Here is a 19,098-nt window from a genome sequence, read left to right on the forward strand (position 1 = left end):
ATCCCAAAGAGATCAAAGCCAAGGCAAAAGGACCCATTTGTATACAAATATTTATAACATCTTTTCTTTCTGATAACAAAAGAAATTGAGGGGATGTCAATCAATTAGATAATGTATGAACAAGTTGTGAAATGCTTATGATGAAATACTATTGTCCTATAAGAAATGATGAAAGGAATGATTTCAGTAAAGCCTGAGAAGACTTATATAAATTGATTCAAAGTGAGGTGAACAGAACCATGAGATCATTATATATAGTAACAGCAGTACCACAATAATGACCAATGGCAAAAGACTTAACTACTTTGATCAAGACACTGATCCAAGACAATTCTGAAGGATTCTTTATGAAAAATAGTATTTATTTCCATAGAGAGAACTGATGAACACTGAATGCAAATCAAAGCACATTTTTTTCACTTCCTTTAATATTCTTGCAGGGTTTTATTTTTGTTTGTTTGCAATGAGGCTAATATAAAAAAAAAACAGCACTTTTCCCCCAGTTATTTCCAGTAGTTGTTCCTCTCATTTTATCCATAAATGATTTAATTCATTCTGGCTTAGCTGATGCCTCATGCCAACCCTTGTTTCACATTTTACAAGTTTTCCTTGTTTTCTGAGAAGATACTATTTATAATCTTCTGTTTTCTGACTCCTCAATATTTTGCAAATACAATTTCAAGTTTTGTTCTTCTGTTAAAAAGTCTATATATAATAATTATTTTATATATCCTTGATAATCTTCCTTAATTTTAAAACAGGAATGAAATCATGTTTTCTCCCTTTAATTGTCATTTGCATGTTTAATCAAAAGCATCGTATAAAAAATAAATAAAGCCATATAGATAAAATGTAAGTTGAATAAGACCGAAATAGATGAGAAAATGGAGAAGTAGAATTTCACATTACAATAACCTAGTCTGTAGTTAAATTATGCCAACATCAGTCATTTAAAATGTGTTCCTAAATATCTGTATATTTGGCATTCTGGAGACATAGTGTTCAAATTATCTTTTGATACATGCTGTATATTTGTGTCTTAGATACTGAAAGAACATCAGATTTTTTTGTTATTTACTCATCATCTTTCTGTGGTTTTATATTCATTTTATTTATGGAAAAAGCAAAGATAGAGAAAAGGAGCAAAAGTGTAATTAATTAGCTAAAGACATAATAGTCAAATTTCATTGGAATGTGTCCTATAGGAGACATTAGACTGGTATAATACTGACAGTTATCATCTTAGAATAAACCAAGAAAATTATCCCCTAGGAGGGACACTGGTTCCATTTTTCATAAGTTACATATGCAGAACGAATCCCACATAATGTACTAGATTAGGAAATATGAGAGACTGTTAAACAACAGAAGTTCTTATGTTAAAAAGAAGGAAAAAAATATTATTGTCAATTAACTTGAAAAAAAAATGTAAAAACCCAGGGGATTTATAATTCATTCAAGTAATTTCTCGCAAAATTTCTCTACCTCAATACTACTGCTGCTTGATTCTTTTAAGATTCATATCTATATTCTCTGTTACATATCTATATCATCATTTTATTGTAGATATTCCCAATTATAAGCCACAGTATTATAGATTTAGAGTAAAATTGAATGGGGTGTTAGTACAAAAACATTTCTTTTTTGGTGAATGAAACTGAACCTCATTATTGGCTATTTCTGACCCTACCTCCACACAAAACCCTGGGCATATACCACATTTCAGAGCTGGGTTTTGAAGTAATTGGATCCCAAATTTCAAATATATTTGGTAACTCATTATTTCTAAGTAAATAATCAAAGCATAACTTTTGCAAAATCCTATTTGAAGTTTATGAGTTACATTATTTTGGATGTTGTTATATTCAGTTGCTTAAGTCATATCAGTGCCTTCTTAACTCCATTTGGGGTTTTCTTAGTAAAGATAGTAGAGTGTTGTGCATTTCCTTCTCCAGCTCATTTTACAGAAGAGGAAACTGAGGGAAACAGGGGCAAGTGACTTGTCCAGGGTCACACAACAAGGAAGTGTCTGAGGCTAGATTTACACTCAAGGATATGAGTCTTCCTGACTGAGTCCAGCACACTATCCACTGTACCTACTAGCTGCTCCTATGGATGATATATAGTGAGTCTTTTATTTTCATACTGTGTCTATTCTTCTAACCCCTTAGCTTCTATTTATGAAACTATGTTTTCTAGATTCTATATGGCAGACCGAGGTGTTTTTCCCCCATCAATTTTTGTTTGTTTGTTTCTTTGTTTTATGGGATTACACTGCTTATGGGTGAAGAGAGAGAGATGGCTGCCAGGCAGATGGGCTAGCAACAGCTGGCTTTGAGGAGGCTTCACTGTCAGTAGTTAGCATTGCAATTTAAGAAAGACTCCTAGTAGCCATTCTAGTCTAAGGACAGAAAAACCTGGGATAGTCAGGACAGGAGCTCCCAGCCATCCAAGTAGTTTCTGTAATCTGTACTTCTCCATCTGTGCAGACTCCAAACAAGCAAGCAGAAGAACTTGGAGGAAAAGAAACTAATCAGGAATGAGCATGTTAAGTGCTGAATCAAATCGGGGGGGGGGGAAATATATATATATATATATATATATATATATATATATATATATATATCTGTTTCACCAGATATCTGTCTGCACTGTTTTTATTACTTTTATTGTTTTTGCTCATTTCACAGGTATAAAGTGACATATCAAAGTTGGTTTGATTTGTATCACTTTGGTTTTCAAAGAAGTTAAGCATTTTTTCACAATTTTTAAATTTAAATATCATGTTTTGAATAGGCCTGTCCAAAAATTTCAAATATTATTCAATTGTAGACTAAGAGTAATTAATCTTTATGAAATTTTAACAACTACTTACATACTTTAGATGTCAAATTTGAAGTATTATATTTGCAAAAAAATTTTCATGTATTTCTTAGAAATGTGAAAGTATTTTATTTTAATCTAGTTAGCAAATTCCAAGTAATTATTCATGCTTGTTTTATTGAGATAGTTCATTCAAATTTATTCTATCTTTTTAAGAGGTTGTTGTTGTTATTGAAATGTCTCTTTCCATTGGAATTTGCAGGGATATATTGTGTAGTATATAGATCCAAAGCCCATTCCTGCCAAACTGACAACTGATTTCCCAAGTACAGTTGTTACCTAATCAATCCATCAGTTAGCAATTTTGCTATGCATCTACTAGGTTCTAGGCACTGTGTTTGGCACTAAGGATACAGCCAATAATGTTCTTGGCCCTGTTGAATCTTAAAATTTATCAGGAGAATGCAAAAATACATTTGTATATTTAAAAAAAACATAAAAAGAAATATTCGGGAATTGGAAGTGGGAGAACTAGTAACTGGGAAGATCATAAAAGGCACTATACAAATGTGGTGTTTGAGCTTAGTTTTTTTTTTTTTAATATGAATGCTAAGTACAGTGTTGAAGAAAGAGGCCATTCCACATAGGAAGGGCAGATTATGCAGTGGCATGGAATTAAGAAATCTAATATTCTGAGTGTGGAGTAGTGAGAAAGTGTGAAGAAGAGTAATGGGTAATAAGGCTAGAAATTTGGGCCAGTACACAGGTTGTGAAGAACTTGAAATTCCAATCAGATGAATTTGTATTTGATTTGAGAGCCAATAGGGAGTGACTGAAGTTTATGGAGCATGGGAATGACATACTTATTATACCTATGGTTTAGGAAAATCACTTTGGAAACAAAGTGGAAGATAGCTTGGGTAAGAGACAGACTGGAGGAAGGGGAAACTAGTAAGAGTCTACTGTGACAGTATCTATGTGAGATCATCAGAATATATATATATATAGATTTTTTTCTAAAGGTTTGTTAAATTCTTTTTATAACCTAGTTGTTTGTCTACTTAATAATTCTATACATTAATCAATATTTTTCTACTCATTTTCTCAGCTGTAATTAGTTTTCATAATTAATACCTTTGTTTTTATTCAAAGTTTGTGGTCCACTTAATCAGCTTGTTTTAGAAGTGTCCTCCTTGGTATTCTCATCCAGTTGTTTTCCCACTACACTTCATTATGATTTTTCCCCCAGTTCTGAAAAGAATCCTCTTACTCTAATGTAACGGTAAGATAAAAATTCTCCACGTTGCTCACATCTAAAATCTCCTTTGGATAGAGTTTGTCCATATCTACAAATGCTCTTGAAAAGGTACTGGCTGTTCTAGAACCAATTAAAATTCTGGAGTTTTAAGTTAAGAACAGTAAAAGAACCACAACATTTCCTCTCTTTGACAGAATCCCCTATAAAGCACCTGTTTGGTCAGTGATTCAAAAACTAACATATATTGGGAAAATTATGACAGTTCTTTTCAGAGTCCTTTAAAAATACACTGTCATAATTCATTGGCTTATACAATTTATCAGTAGCAGACAATTCTCTTTTCCTCATATTTTAATGAAATGCGATTTTCAAAAGTTTGCACAAAGAAATTTTCCATTTTGCACAAATGTGTCTCCAGATGCCAATTGCTTATTCATGAAAGACATAACATGATAGCATCTGTCTGATTTCTTCATTTTACTTTTAATTTTTCACAGAGGGAGGATTTTGATGATTAAACTTTTTCTCTCTCTTTTTTCTTCATCAGTAAAACAAATGTTCATTTTTTATCATTAGTTTGGAAAATAAACAATGATTATGCACCAAAGGAAAAGAACACATAAGCCTTGTGTTTGATGATGATGAATTGCACCATCAAGTATAAACTATAAACATAAAATAATTTGACATACATAGGTAACAGCAAACTTTCCTATATTCTATACCAGATAATGTCTTACTTAGCTGTTGTTCTTCCTCTTCTTAATTAAAATTGTAAGTAGAAAATAATTAAAATTTAATAAAAAATGTTGTAACTGAGTTTTTTATTTAATTTTGCTTTAGTTATTTAGAACAAAAAAAAACTATCACACACACATATCGCTGGTCCTGATACGTAGCATGGAGTAATTAGTGGGTAGGTGGTTGGCTGTGAAGTTAGGAAGATCTGAGTAAAAGTCCTACCTCTAATGCATATTGGTTTGTTATACCTTGGGGAAAATAATCTTACTTCCTAGTGCCTTATACAGCTGAAGAAGACTATTAATTTTCAGATAAAGTGCTTATCTGAATCGACAGATATTTTTTTTTCCTTATTCAGCTATTGCTTGGTGTGCTCAAAATACCTGGATTAAAATCCTAGTTCTGCTGATTACCACCTCTGACTTTGTGCAAGTCTTTTAACCTCTCTGGAACTCTATTACTTTATGTCTAAAATAAGGAGGGTGTTAAACAACATGTGCTTTAAGTTTCTTTCCAGATCTAAATCTGTGCTAATATGATTTGCAGACAGACAGACACACAGAAAGAAACAGACGTAGACACAGTCAGAGGCAGAGACAGAGAGAAAGAGTGAGACCAACAGAAAAATAGAGATAGCAGGTCAGTCAGAAAGAGAAAGGTAGACTTCAAGAAAGGAAATTTATATATGTGTATGTGTATGTGTGTGTTCTTTCTACTCCTAGCCTAATCTAGTCATGTATAAGAGAGACCAGTAAAAATTGTTTTTTATATTTATTACTTCCTATATAAGCTAGCCTTAAGCTAGAATACACAGAAATTGTAAAGAATCTTGTAAAATTGTAAAGAAATTGTGAAAGAACACACCAAATTGTATATTATAGCAATATAGTGTAACCTGGCATATGGATAGGATTTTTAAGATAATCTAGAAAACTGAATGTCAGAGATGAAATTTGTCCAAATTCACACAGACTGTATTTTTTCATATGACTATAGGTAGCTTTAATTTCTTCATCTGAAAACTGTCTGTTCATATCTTTTGACCATTTTTCAATTGGGAAACAAGTTATATTCTTATAAATTTGACTTGGTTCTCTATATCTTAGAAATGAGGCCTTTGTCAGAAACACTTACTGTAGAAATTGTTTCCCGTCTTTCTGCCTTCCTTCTAATCTTGGTTGCATTGGTTTTGTTCATGTAAAACCTTTTTTATTGTAATGTAATAAAAATTACCCATTTTGCATTTCATAGTGTTTTTTATTTCTTGTTTGGTGGAACATTTATTTTTTTTCCCCCTTCTGTATAGATCTAACAGGCAAACTATTCCTTGATCTACTAATTGGATTATGGTATCATTCTTTATGTCCAAATCACGTAGTCATTTTGACCTTATATTTGTATACGGTATTAAATGATCTATGCTTAGTTTCTGCCATGCTATTATCCAGTTTTCTCAGCAGTTTTTGTCAAACAGTGAGTTCTTATCCAAGAAACTGGAGTCTTTGGGCTTATCAAATAGTAGATTACTAGTGCCATTTATTACTGTCTTCTATAGCTAGCCTATTCCACTGATCCACCAGTATTTCTTAGCCAGTACCAAACAGTTTTGAGGATTGCGGCTTTATGGTATAGTTTTAATACTGATACAGCTAGGCCACCCTCCTTTACATTTTTACAGTTTACATAAATCCCCTTGATATTCTTGAGATTTTGTTCTTCCAGATGAATTTTGTTATTTTGTTCTAGCTCCATAAAATAATTTTTGGTAGTTTGGTATGACACTGAATGAGTAAATTAATTTAGGTGGAATTGAAATTTTTATTACATTGGCTCAGAATAATAAAAGCAATTGATATTTTTTCAATTGTTTATATTTCAATTTATTTGTGTAAAAGTGTTTTGTAACTGTGTTTATATAGTTCCTGGGTTTTTCTTGGTAGATAGGATCCCAAATAATTTATATTGCTTATGTTCAAATGGAATTTCTCTTTGTATTTCCTGTTGCTGTACTTTGTTGGTATATAGGAATACCAATGATTTCTGTGAACTTATTTTATATTTTATGACTTTGCCAAAAGGGTTAATTATTTCAAGAAAAAAAATTTAGTTGATTCTCTAGGACTTTCTAAGTGTACCATTATATCATCTGCAAAGTGATATTTTGCAAACAAAAATTTTGTTTCCTAATTGCCTATTCGAATTCCTTTAATTTCTTTATATTCTGTTACTGATAAAGTTAACATTTCAAGTACAATATTGAATATTAGTGATAATGGGCATCCTTGTTTCACTCTTGATCTTAGTGGGGAGACTTCTAGCTTTTATCTCATTGCAGATAACACTTGCTGATTGTTTTAGATGGATGTTGCTTGTTATTTTAAGAAAAGTCCCATGTATTTATATTCTCTAAAGTTTTGTTTTGTTTTTTTTTTTAAATACAAATGGGTGCTGTATTGTGTCAAAAGCTTTTTCTACATCTATTGAGATCATTATATGATTTATATTGGTTTGTTGTTAATATGGTCAATTAATTATGCTAATAATTTTCCTAATATTGAACCAATCCTCATTCCTAGCATAAATCCCATATGGTCATAGTGTATTATACTGGTGATAAGTTGTGGTAACCTCCTTACTAATATTTTATTTAAAATTTTTGCAACAATATTCATTAGGGAAATTGGTCTATAATTCTCTTTGTCTTTTTTGGCTCTTTCTGTTTTAGGTACCAGCACCATATTTGTGTCATGAAGGGAATTTGGTAGAATTCCTTCTTCACTTGAAGAAGATAAATAATTTTTAGTATATATTGCACTGTGTAAAGGCTTCAGACATATATCTTTAAGCTTGAAAAATATTTGGATATATGAGATATCCGTAGAATTATTAGAAAATAAAGAGATTAAAAATCCCATACTCTGGCACTGAAAGCTTCCATTAACAGGCATATAGCTAAAAGGGATAATTTATTTAAAAATGTTCATAGGCAACAAAATTTGTATAGCAGAACTTTTACTTGTAACAAAGAATTGCAAAAAAAATATATGCCCACAGATTGGGGAATGGCTACATGAATTTTGGTAGAAATACTAATTGAAATACTAGTGTGCAGAAAGAATTGATAAATACTACATGTACAGAAAAACAAGAAAGCATTTCCATTAACTGATTTAAAGGGAGGTAAGCATAACCAGGGGCAGCGAGGTAGCACAATAGAGTGCTGGGTCTGCAGTCAGAAGGACCTAAGTTCAAACCCAGCCTAAGATACTTACTAGCTGTGTGACCCTGGACAAGTCATTTAACTTCTATTTGGCTCACTTTCCTCAGTTGTACAATGGAGATTCTGGAGAAGGACATGGAAAAACAATTCAGTATCTTTGCCAAGAAAACCCCATGAAGAGTAAGACACAACTAAATGACTTGAGAATAACAAAGCATAACCAAGAGAACTCTGTGTGTGTGTGTATGTATGTATGTATGTATATGTATGTATGTATGTATGTATGTATGTATGTATGTATGTATGTATATACACATATATGTATATGTGTATGTGTATATACACATATACACATATGTGTGTATATACATACATACATACATATACATACATACATACATACACATATATGTATATGTGTATATATACACATATACACATACACATATCAAGATCCATATTTCTATCTACATGTGTATACATATATAAAAACACACACATATATTTGTGTGTGTATATACATACATATATGTGTATGTGTATGTGTATATGTGTATATATACACATATACATATATGTGTATGTATGTATGCGTATGTATGTATGTATGTATATACACACATATATGTATATGTGTATATATACGCATATACACATACACATACACATATATGTATGTATATACACACAAATATATGTGTGTGTTTTTATATATGTATACACATGTAGATAGAAATATGGATCTTGATATCAATATATCTACTTGCTTAGGATACAAATAAAAAAGCCAGGTATTCCTTTCCATCAAGGAACTTACATTTCTAGGGAAGTAGTTGCCAGGTAAAGTATATTTTAGTCTGGTAGTTCCAAGATGAACTTTTTCCAGATACAGTGACAGTATGGATTTGATTAGAACTCATTCACAAAGATATGGAAGTGGAAGTGAGTGTGGCATTGGAAACTATTCATGTCTGGGACAGAGTAAAGATAAAATGTAGTATAGAGGCAGCTAGGTGGTGCAGAGGTTAGAGCTCTGGCCTTGGAATAAGGAGGACCTGAGTTCAAATCTGGCCTCCGATATTTGACACTTACTAGCTGTGTGACCCTGGGCAAGTCGCTTAACCCTGATTGCCTCACGCTCCCCCCAAAAAAACCTTATTTTATAGTTCAGATCTGGATCCTCCAGGAATGGTCTCTGGTGATCTGGTTTGAAGGGTTATCTGCTGTTTTCCTACCCTAGAGCAGAAAGTTGCTGTGGTTAATATAAGACTATCTAGTCACAAAGAGTTCATTCATTCATTAATTCTTTCATTCACGCTTAAACCCAGGTTGACAGACTCCATAGCCTAGACTTTAGCTACCATACCTGTTTTATTTGGGGAGATTCAATAAGCATATGACCAGAATGCAAACTAAAATATTAAAGGAAAATATTATCTACTGTGACAGTTCACATGCATTTATGTGTGCATGTGAGTGAGATATATGTGTGTGTGTGCATTTGTAAAGTGGAGCTTTATTTTTTTTGGAAATTTCTTAAATAATTTTATACTTGGAATGGTAACAGAGAATTGTGTTTGGAAGAGAAGTTACCAAATTAATAAAAATGATTCTTAATTTATCATAGGGGATAAGGAGATGAATGTCTTATTACTTTATTGTTAGAGTTTCTATAAATTGTTAACATTGTTTTCTCATTTATTGAATTAGAATAATTTTTCAAAAATCATTAAAAAGATTTTTAATGCCATGTCTAAAAATAAGCAATTTCCCCAAAAACTAAAAAATAAATTTGGGTGACATATTGTGAATTGCAGACACCAGGTATACAAGAAATTGAGTATCAGTAATTCTATCAATCCATTAATCAATCTCCTAGCCGATATTAAATATTGAATACATTCCATACACTGTTCTAGGAACATGTGATACAAAGACAAAAATGAAATAGGCATTGCCCTTAAGAATTTTTATTCCACAGAGGGGGAACACCAAAATATGCAGTATAGTCTTTGCGTATATAGGCTATATGAATATTAACTGTTGCTAATTACTATTGTTGTTGCTTTTATTGTTGTTATTATTATCTAGAGTATTTGTGTACAAAATACACACAGAGGTTTTTGTTTTTGTTTTGTAGAGTGAGACATTAGCAGTTGGATTTATCAGTATAGGTCACATATAGAAGTAAAAATTAGAGCTAAATTTTGAAAGAAATAGGATTTAAGGACTGAGAATTAAAAGGGAAGATATTCTAGAGATAGGAGACAGCCTGTAAAAAGGCACAGAGACAGGAAATGCTGTCTTTTGTAAGGAACGGCAAGAATGCCATTTTAGCTGGTTAACATAATTCATGAAAGGAAGTTACACAAAATAAGCCAGGAAAGATAGCTGGCAGGATACCTAGGAATTGAAGGCAAACCAGTAAATACACTGTGACTCTAAAATACGCCTTTTTGTTTGATTTTCATGGGAACTTTGAGACCCTATCTCTCTATGTTTCATACACACAAACACACACACACACAAACACACAAGACTGGGAGGCAAGAAACTGAGGTTCTAGTTCAGGCTCTTGAGACATGATATTTTGAGTAAGTCACATAACATCTCTAGCTTTCATTTTCTTCAGAGGTAAAATAGCTTTTGAAACTATTTATAAGACTGCAGATGAAGTGAAAGCTTGGCCATTTGTTTTCCCACAGCAGCTAAAGCAATCAATTGCCAAACCAATGCACTTTTAGAAAGACTAGAGAAGATTTTAGTATATAAATCACCTACTTTTTTTAATGAACCCTAGAATGATCTCTATTAAAAACATTAAGTTGTTCCAAATGTCCAAACATTCTTTTATTGTAGCTAAGTGTGGTGAATAGGGATAGAATAAAGTAATGTCCTCTAAATTCTTTTTTATACGGGGAGGGTTTGATAATGCCAAAATACTTATCAAGGTCTTCAAAAATTTTCCCCTCCATTTATACTTCCCTCTTATTTGTGCAATTATCCCTTCCACACCATGCGTTTTAGGGGAGTGGCACTGCCATGATCTGGAAAATCCTCAAAAATCCATAATGGTAGACCCTTAATCTTCCTTTTCCTTTAGGAAGTCATATAAAGATTTAGCCTTTTCTTGTGTGATGCCAGAATCTACCAGAATGCCTTTTTATATTAATTCTGCATTTCTGAGTTATTCAACTTTTTTTGTGTTGTCTGCTGCCCTTTGCATGTCATCTGAAGCTTCCACAAAACTCCCCAAAAGTCCTATTTAATTTCTTATGCTGATCTGCAATATGTTGAAACCACAATGGGGAAGTTGTGATATGGAAAGGATAACTGTATGTAATTGTACTTATATGTGTGAAAATGGATCTACATTATACCTGAATAATTGACTGAGATATGGCAAAGGGAAGGAGTTATTTGGCATTATATGTAGGGGGAAAAAAGTGAGGTTCTATAAATGACATTGCTTGTATACCTTATTTTGATTTGTTTACTGAAATGAGGCAATGCAATTTGTATGTATACTTTTTTTAAACTTTCCATATACATACTTCTGCAGAACACAACCTAATAGTCAGAAGTAAATCTCAGAGACAGCTGTTTGATTCTTCCTTCAGTTGGTAATTAACCAGAGTCAAAGGGAATTTTTTTTTCTCTTCCATACCAGAGGAACACACATTCCTTAGAATGACAGGAAGAGTCAAGCTCAATGTATTGTATAATATCGCATAGCTCTGACACCAAGTAAAGCTTTCTATGAGATGCTATTTGTAAAGTTAGTTCTTATTCGTCTGTCATGTCTCATGTTCTTTAGTATTTTTATAAGTTTCAAGTCACTAGAATTTTCAAGGGCTTAGAAATAACCAAATGCAATTATAATTTTCCCTAATGTTTTCACTTGTGTCTTCAGTAGAATCTTCATAATGTTGTTCTTATACAGGCACATATATTTATCTAGTGATTAATGTCACAAATTAAACGCTGTAAGCTGTGGGAATCTGCAAATCTACACATTTAAAGAATAGTTTGCTTATTAATTTGATAAAATATTATATGATTCATTTAATCAACAATGTGGTACAATAGAGAGGAGGAAAGTCATAACTTAAATAATGTGTCCATCCAAAATAAAGAAAGCAATATATCACTGATGGATAAAATCACTTGGGGAAGAATTATATCACTCTTCTTATTATTTGAGTTTAAAAGCATGTTATAAAATAGGTAGACTACTAGTACCACACAAGTCTAAGCTAGAAAAATAGCCAGAATTTGGTAGTACCAGAGGTCTGATTAATTCATCACTTGTCAAAATTATATGATCAATATGACTACCTAGTTTCTAATACTATATAGTGTTATGACTTATTTACCTAAATGGTCTTTCATCCTGAGGATTTGTATACCTACTACAATGTATTTTTTTACACAGTTTTCCTAGCTATGTATGCTTCTATGCTATTAAAAACCTATCTGTTTTAAAACATGCTTACAAACTCAAAGAGGAGGGATCTAATTCTGCCCAAAGCTATTCCAGCTGGCAAGGATACATTACTTTCTTTGTTTCAGATTAGCATACTATTTAAATTAAGGCTTTTCTCCCTTCTGCATGACCACACTGCTAATTAAATATCTAATATAATATGATTTATATATGCCACAAGAAGTTGCTGGGAGATATTCAGGAAGACTATAAACATTCACAATTTTATGAGCACATCTGTACTCAGTGTTGTTCCTCAGGAAATCCTTGTTCAGTAATAAGGCCATTTGTTAAGTTATTTTCCAATGCAAAACAGTTATATTTGTAAAAAAAATCCTCAGTAAATTGATTGTTTGGAGTTGTAAATGTATGTTTCCATAGAATCAATATTATACATGGTGGTGAGATATACAGGGCAGCTTCCCCTCAAAAAATATTTATCCCAAATAATTCCAGAATTTATTGTAATTCAGGATATGTAAATTGTCAATAATTCATAATTGTAACCCAAAAAGTAAACGTGGACTGCATCAAACAGTAAACTGCATCAAAAAAAAAATTAAACTGTTCAGGAATAAGAAGGTCATGGATGTTATTTACTCAGTGTTGCTCAGATTAGGTCTGGAATCTTATGATAGTTTTAATTGTGATATTGTAAGAAGGGTAGTGATACTATAGAGAGTATCCAGAGAAAGGCAACTAGGATGCTGAAGGTCCTTGAAATTATGTTTTGTGAAGATCATTTAAAGGAATTAGGAGTATTAAGCTGAATAAGGATAGTTTAGAGTTTTAGTTTGTCTTGTGCTTCCAGTAGAAATGGGTTGAGAATTGTTCTGATTCTCCCCAGCAGACAGATCCATGAGAGATAAATGGAGTTTGTAATGAGACAAATCTATGTTCACCTCAAAGGAAATATCTTCTTCATTAGAGCTATTCTGAAATGGATTGAAATACTCCCAGAAAGTTGTTGCTTCTCCTTACTTGGAGGTCTTCAAGAAAATGTTCGATGATCATTTGTAAGGTATGGTGTAGAGGGAATCTGTGTTCAGGAGTGGAATTTATTAGATAGCCTTCAGGCATATTCCAATGCCAAGATATGAGTTAGAGTATGGTGCTGAAGTTATAGAACCCCATTACTCACTACATAAAGCAATGATTCTCTGGGAAGATATGTGGAACATTTCAATTTTGACTGGTAGGAGCATACTTAGCCCAGCTTCTTTATTGGAATAGGTTCTTCTGCTAGTGTAAAGATTTATATTTAGATAGCATTTTATAGTTAATAAATAACTTTCTTCTTAAGACATCTGGATGAGTGTTGGCTCATTGTTAGGCCCTAGCTTGCAGAAGTGACTCCATATTTGATCACTGGCCACTGATTGGCTGGCCTTCATAATAAGAAAACCCTAAGAAAACTGACTTGCTCAGCTACATTTAGAAATTCAAGGTGTACAGATTATTAGCTTAGCAAACTTGATCTAAACCACATTAGTAACATTTAGCACACATTATTAGTGCCTTGTAGTTGATAAGGATTGGACATAGTCCAGACTACCCTAAAGTACAGAGCAACAAATGGTTTCATATAAGGTAAGAGACCCAATTATTCTGGGCTCTACAAAGGGGTGTAAGATTGATTTTAAAATGACTCAAAAATTTTAAAGATCATTTTCACTTTTTAGTATATTTTAGTAAAGAATATTTGAACAGAATGTATAAAAGCAAAACAAATAAAAATACAACAACCACACATTCTATTATTACCTGCATGTCAAGAACTATCTTTTTTTTTTTTAACCAGGCTGTACAATTCAGGATATCTCTACCAACTCCCAGAAAACTCCTCATATTGGAAGCTCACTCTGTCCCTGAAGTTCATAACTCAGAAATGCCTTCTGTCCCTGTGGCCTTTCCTTCTGATTGGATGGCTTCACCTGGAAACTGCATTTAAGCAGATCAGTGATGTTTCCATTTCTCACCTAGCCACACTCTGGATTCATATAGAGAAACCCAACCCCCTAATCAGGTGCTTTCATCTCCTCTCACCTGGCCTTTCAGCTTCCTTCTATATGTTATCTTCCTAATTCAAATGTAAGCTACACAGGGACTGTCTTACTTTCTGCTTTTATTTCTATTCCCAGTACTTAGCGCACTGTCTGGCACACAGTAAACACTCAATATATATGTGTGTGAACTGGCTAATTGGCTATAGAGGAATATCCACATATTATTGGGCAAACCTCCAGTTGAGGATGTATGGAAGGACATGGACAAGAGGCACACAGTTTGTAAAGGCATGAATGCATAGGGGTTGCAACAGAAGTATCAACATTAATGAAGTTATAGATTGGTTGATGAATGCAAATATTACTGAAGTCTTATCCTAATGTTCTATTGAAGTACACTGATGAAACTAAGTTTTCAGAAAGTCAGATCAGATCAAAATATGCTACAGTTGGTTATATTAATCACTGAAGACTTTGAGTCCCAGGCCAATGTCATTCAAATTCTCACCTAGCTAAGATGTTAAAAAAAAAAAAGCTTCTTTTTGGAGGGACAGTTTTCTAAATACAGAAAACAACCCAACTTGCTACTTTAAAAAAAAAATCTTGTTTCATTCATAATAGAATATTACATTTGATTGGAGGTGATAGATAATGGATATTTTTGGTTACAGTAACTCATAAGGTCAATCAAGTTAAAGAAGTGCTACAAGCTGAATGATCTGGTCAAGTCATAGTTGGACTGATGTATTTGGCCATATTAACCTTACTATTTTAACAATATGCCCTGAAAAATTTGTGATAAATAGGATTGTCCTTTGTATTGGGTTTTCTTTCTGGCTATGAAATCACTGAGAACAAGAAAGTGATGTGATACTCATAACCAAGTCGATAAATCTATTCAGTAAAAGGAATCATTCCCCTTCCCTCATAAACAACTACTAAAACATCCATCATTCATTTTTTTCTTAAGAAAATTTAATAAACACAAGGGCTTAAAAAAATCCAAACTGGAGAAGCTGCAAATTATAATGAAGTATGCATACCTAATAGCTTTTTCCTTTCAGTGAACTTAAGGAAAACTAGAATATTTGATGTGAATTACCCCCAATCAAAAATAGCATTTTATTATGAATGCAAAATGATTTTAAAAAGTGCAACCATTGTTGTTTTCTCAGATTAGAAGGCTGACTTCAATTGGATTTTGACATTCCCCTTGTGATATTCCAATTACTTACTATAAAATATCATACTATAAAATAAACCAAAAAATTAGAAAATGATGATGTAGTATTTCATATGTTCAGTCACTGTTGATACAACAAGAAACTCTGAAAATCTTCTTGGAATCTAGGAAGCTCCATTTTCCAAATGATAAAAAGATAAATAATATGAATAAGCAGTTCTCAAAAAAAAAAAAAGAAATCCAAGTTATATGTAGCCAGATAAAATGCTCTAAATCACTAATGCATGGAGAAATTAAAATGAAAACAATTGTAAGGATTCACATCATATTGCAAAGTTAATAAGGGAAGAAGGAAGGAGGAAGCAAGATAGACAGATTGGTAGATAGATATACACATATAGATACAATATTTTATGATAGCTAAAGTTATAAATTTCATTTTAATAAATCTTAAATATATTTATTTTGCATATTGTAATTTAAATGATAAAAATATATTTGTATTTTCTATTTTATCAGGAAAATGAGAAGTATAGAGGTTAGATGACTAGTTCTAGAGTCAAAAAAATGTGGTTTCCAAACTTATCTCTGATATATACTGATTGTATGAAATTCAGAAAGTAAATGAATATCTAAGTATCCATAGGAAACTCTGTAAAGCCACAGATTAAAATGAAGGTGCTAATCTATATTGAGAAAATTTCTTCATCAGTAGCTTCCTCTACTGAGGGAGTGACAGGTCCTTCACACACAAAAACACACACTATATCAATAAATGAATAAAGATCTGGATTCAAATTTCAACTCTGACATTCAGTAAGTACTGTGACCGAACATGTCCCATTCTTCATCTGTAAAACTGAGACAATAATAACTGCTGTACCCTGTTCAAAGTGTTGTTGTAGAAAAAAAAATAAAACAAAATATTTTAATATCTAGGAGCCAAACCTTGTCTGACACCAGGTTCTGAGATTTGATGACATGAGATATCAGAGGTATAATTGCCCTGGGAATTGCCCATGATTTTAAACTGATATCAGTATAGGCTTGATGGTACTAACCAAACTTGTTCCACCATTTGTTCCATCTGTGACAGAGTTGAATACCATCAAAGCAAACATTTCTAACAAAAAGCTAAAAGATTAGTGATAGGTGAAATCTGGCCATGTATTACCAAATAAAATGACTTTTTCCTTAAAGGATCACAACATAAAAAAACTTAAAAGCTTAAAAAATCACTAGGGTGGGGGACCTTCATTAGAAAAAATGGAGAAAAATGCAGAAAGGTTGATCAAGTTACCCAAGGTTTTCTTTTATAGCAAAAAAAAAGGAGAATGGGAGTGGAATGCAAGTCTTTTGACATAAAAAACATTCTTATATATTACTCTATTTTTTTCTCTTTGCTTTGTGATTTTCCTAGCTACAGTCCTTTTTCAGAATCTTCCTCTAATAGGGAAACAATTCTCTGTCTAATCCCCATCTACCTTATGTCCCATTGGAGCTACATCTTGATTAGTGCTAATGAATCCCATGCAGCGGTCACATTATTTGAATTTACACTGAAGATTTCCATTCAACTGGAACCACTTAACGTATTTTATTTAATTATGACTTTGAATAGTGTGACTTATAATACATGTGACTACATTATGAGATGCATTTTGCATACCAATCAGGACCTGGTTATGAGGGAAACAATTGAAATAAAGGTATTCTGCATAGTTTGAACTTTGAAATCTTAACATATTAAACCACAACATAAAAAATAACAAGCATGAGTTTATAAAGCCCTTTAAATATATTACCTCATTTGATCCTCACAACTGCATACTACAATCTGTATAGCAGGTGCTCATATTATCCCCATTTTACAGATGGAGAATCAGAAGCTGAGGGACACTAAGTGACTTGCTTAATCAAGTGCTAGTGAGTGTCTGAAGCAGAATTTGGCCTTGGGGCTTCCTGATTCCATGCCCAATATTCTAACCACAATGCTACCTGTACTTGTCCAGTAATTCATAGTTTGCTTGTGACATCATTAATGAAGAGACTTCTTTGCACATATAAAATCATCATAATATAAAAATTCAATATTCCAAAATACAGGCAAACTCTCTGAATAGAAATAGACAACACCAATACAATTTAGTAGATGGCTCGTATGAATTGCAATGAACAAAGGTTTTCAGTACATACTCATCAATCTTATGGTCAAATAACTAAAAGACCTGAGAACTAAAATGCATTATCATCTCATTGAATTTAAGGATATACCATTCAAACCTACAACTTATTTTCTTTCTTTTTTTCTTCCTTTGTGAATTATAAACTCCATTAATTCTGATAACAAACTAATGTTAAATTATAGGTGTGGTGAGGATTATAGAACAGTCAGCAAGTATAACATCATTACTTTTACTCTTACCTAGATTATAGCACAAATCATATTTATATATATATTTCACATTATGTATCAAAAACAGAATGAGTATTTCCAATGAATATCTATTTTTTTTAAATACTCTGTTTAATGTCAGTTAGGACAATTTTAGTGCTTAAAACCATATTTTATGTTTCCTAATGGGAATGTAATTAAGGTTGGCATATGTTTATTAAATCACTTAAAAGGCAAAGTTTTGTTAATGGTGATGTGAATTATATAATTTTACCTTAAAGTCATTTCACTAGTATCAAATGTCCACAATATCATTTGCAGTCTTGCCTTTTTCTAGAGATAGGCAAATGAAACTTTCAAATGTAAGGGGGAAAGTCCTTGTGTGATAGCTGACAAGTATCGTCCTTGGAGTCAGGAAGATTTGGGAACAAATATTACTCTATGGATATGTGATCTTTGGCATGCCATTTAAATTTTTTTTTGAGACCAGAGCCTAGAAGATGGAGTAAAAGCAATGACTTGCTTGAGCTGTCCCCCAAATCCCTCCAAATATCTGTAAAAATGGCTCTAAACAAATTGTAAAGCAGCATAACTCACAAAAATAAAAAGTGAAACAAATTTACAGCACAAGAAAACCTGGATGGTTGATCAGAAAGGTCTATCCTACCATGCAGGGACAGGAACACAGTTTAGCTTTGGCACATAGGCAAAACAGAACTCACCAAGCCTGGAGCAAGCCTCAGAGGACTGAATCACAGCCAGCTGTGGCAGTTTCCAGACTTCTCAACCCATAAATGCCAAAGATAACTTAGAAGGTCAGTAACAAAAGTCTGTGACAGAGGTGAGACAGAAGCTTGATTCCTCCCCCAGTCCCAGCTCTGGGCAGTGCAGGATTATCTTGCTTTGCCAGTAGTTGGATATGGGTCACAGTTCAGAGTGGCAGTCCTGAGCAGAGGAGGAGTGCTGGTGTGGTGCAGCTTGTAGTG

Source organism: Phascolarctos cinereus, unplaced genomic scaffold, assembly GCF_003287225.1.
Source record: "Phascolarctos cinereus isolate Bilbo 61053 unplaced genomic scaffold, phaCin_HiC Scaffold_4;HRSCAF=312, whole genome shotgun sequence".
Lineage (NCBI taxonomy): Eukaryota > Metazoa > Chordata > Mammalia > Diprotodontia > Phascolarctidae > Phascolarctos > Phascolarctos cinereus.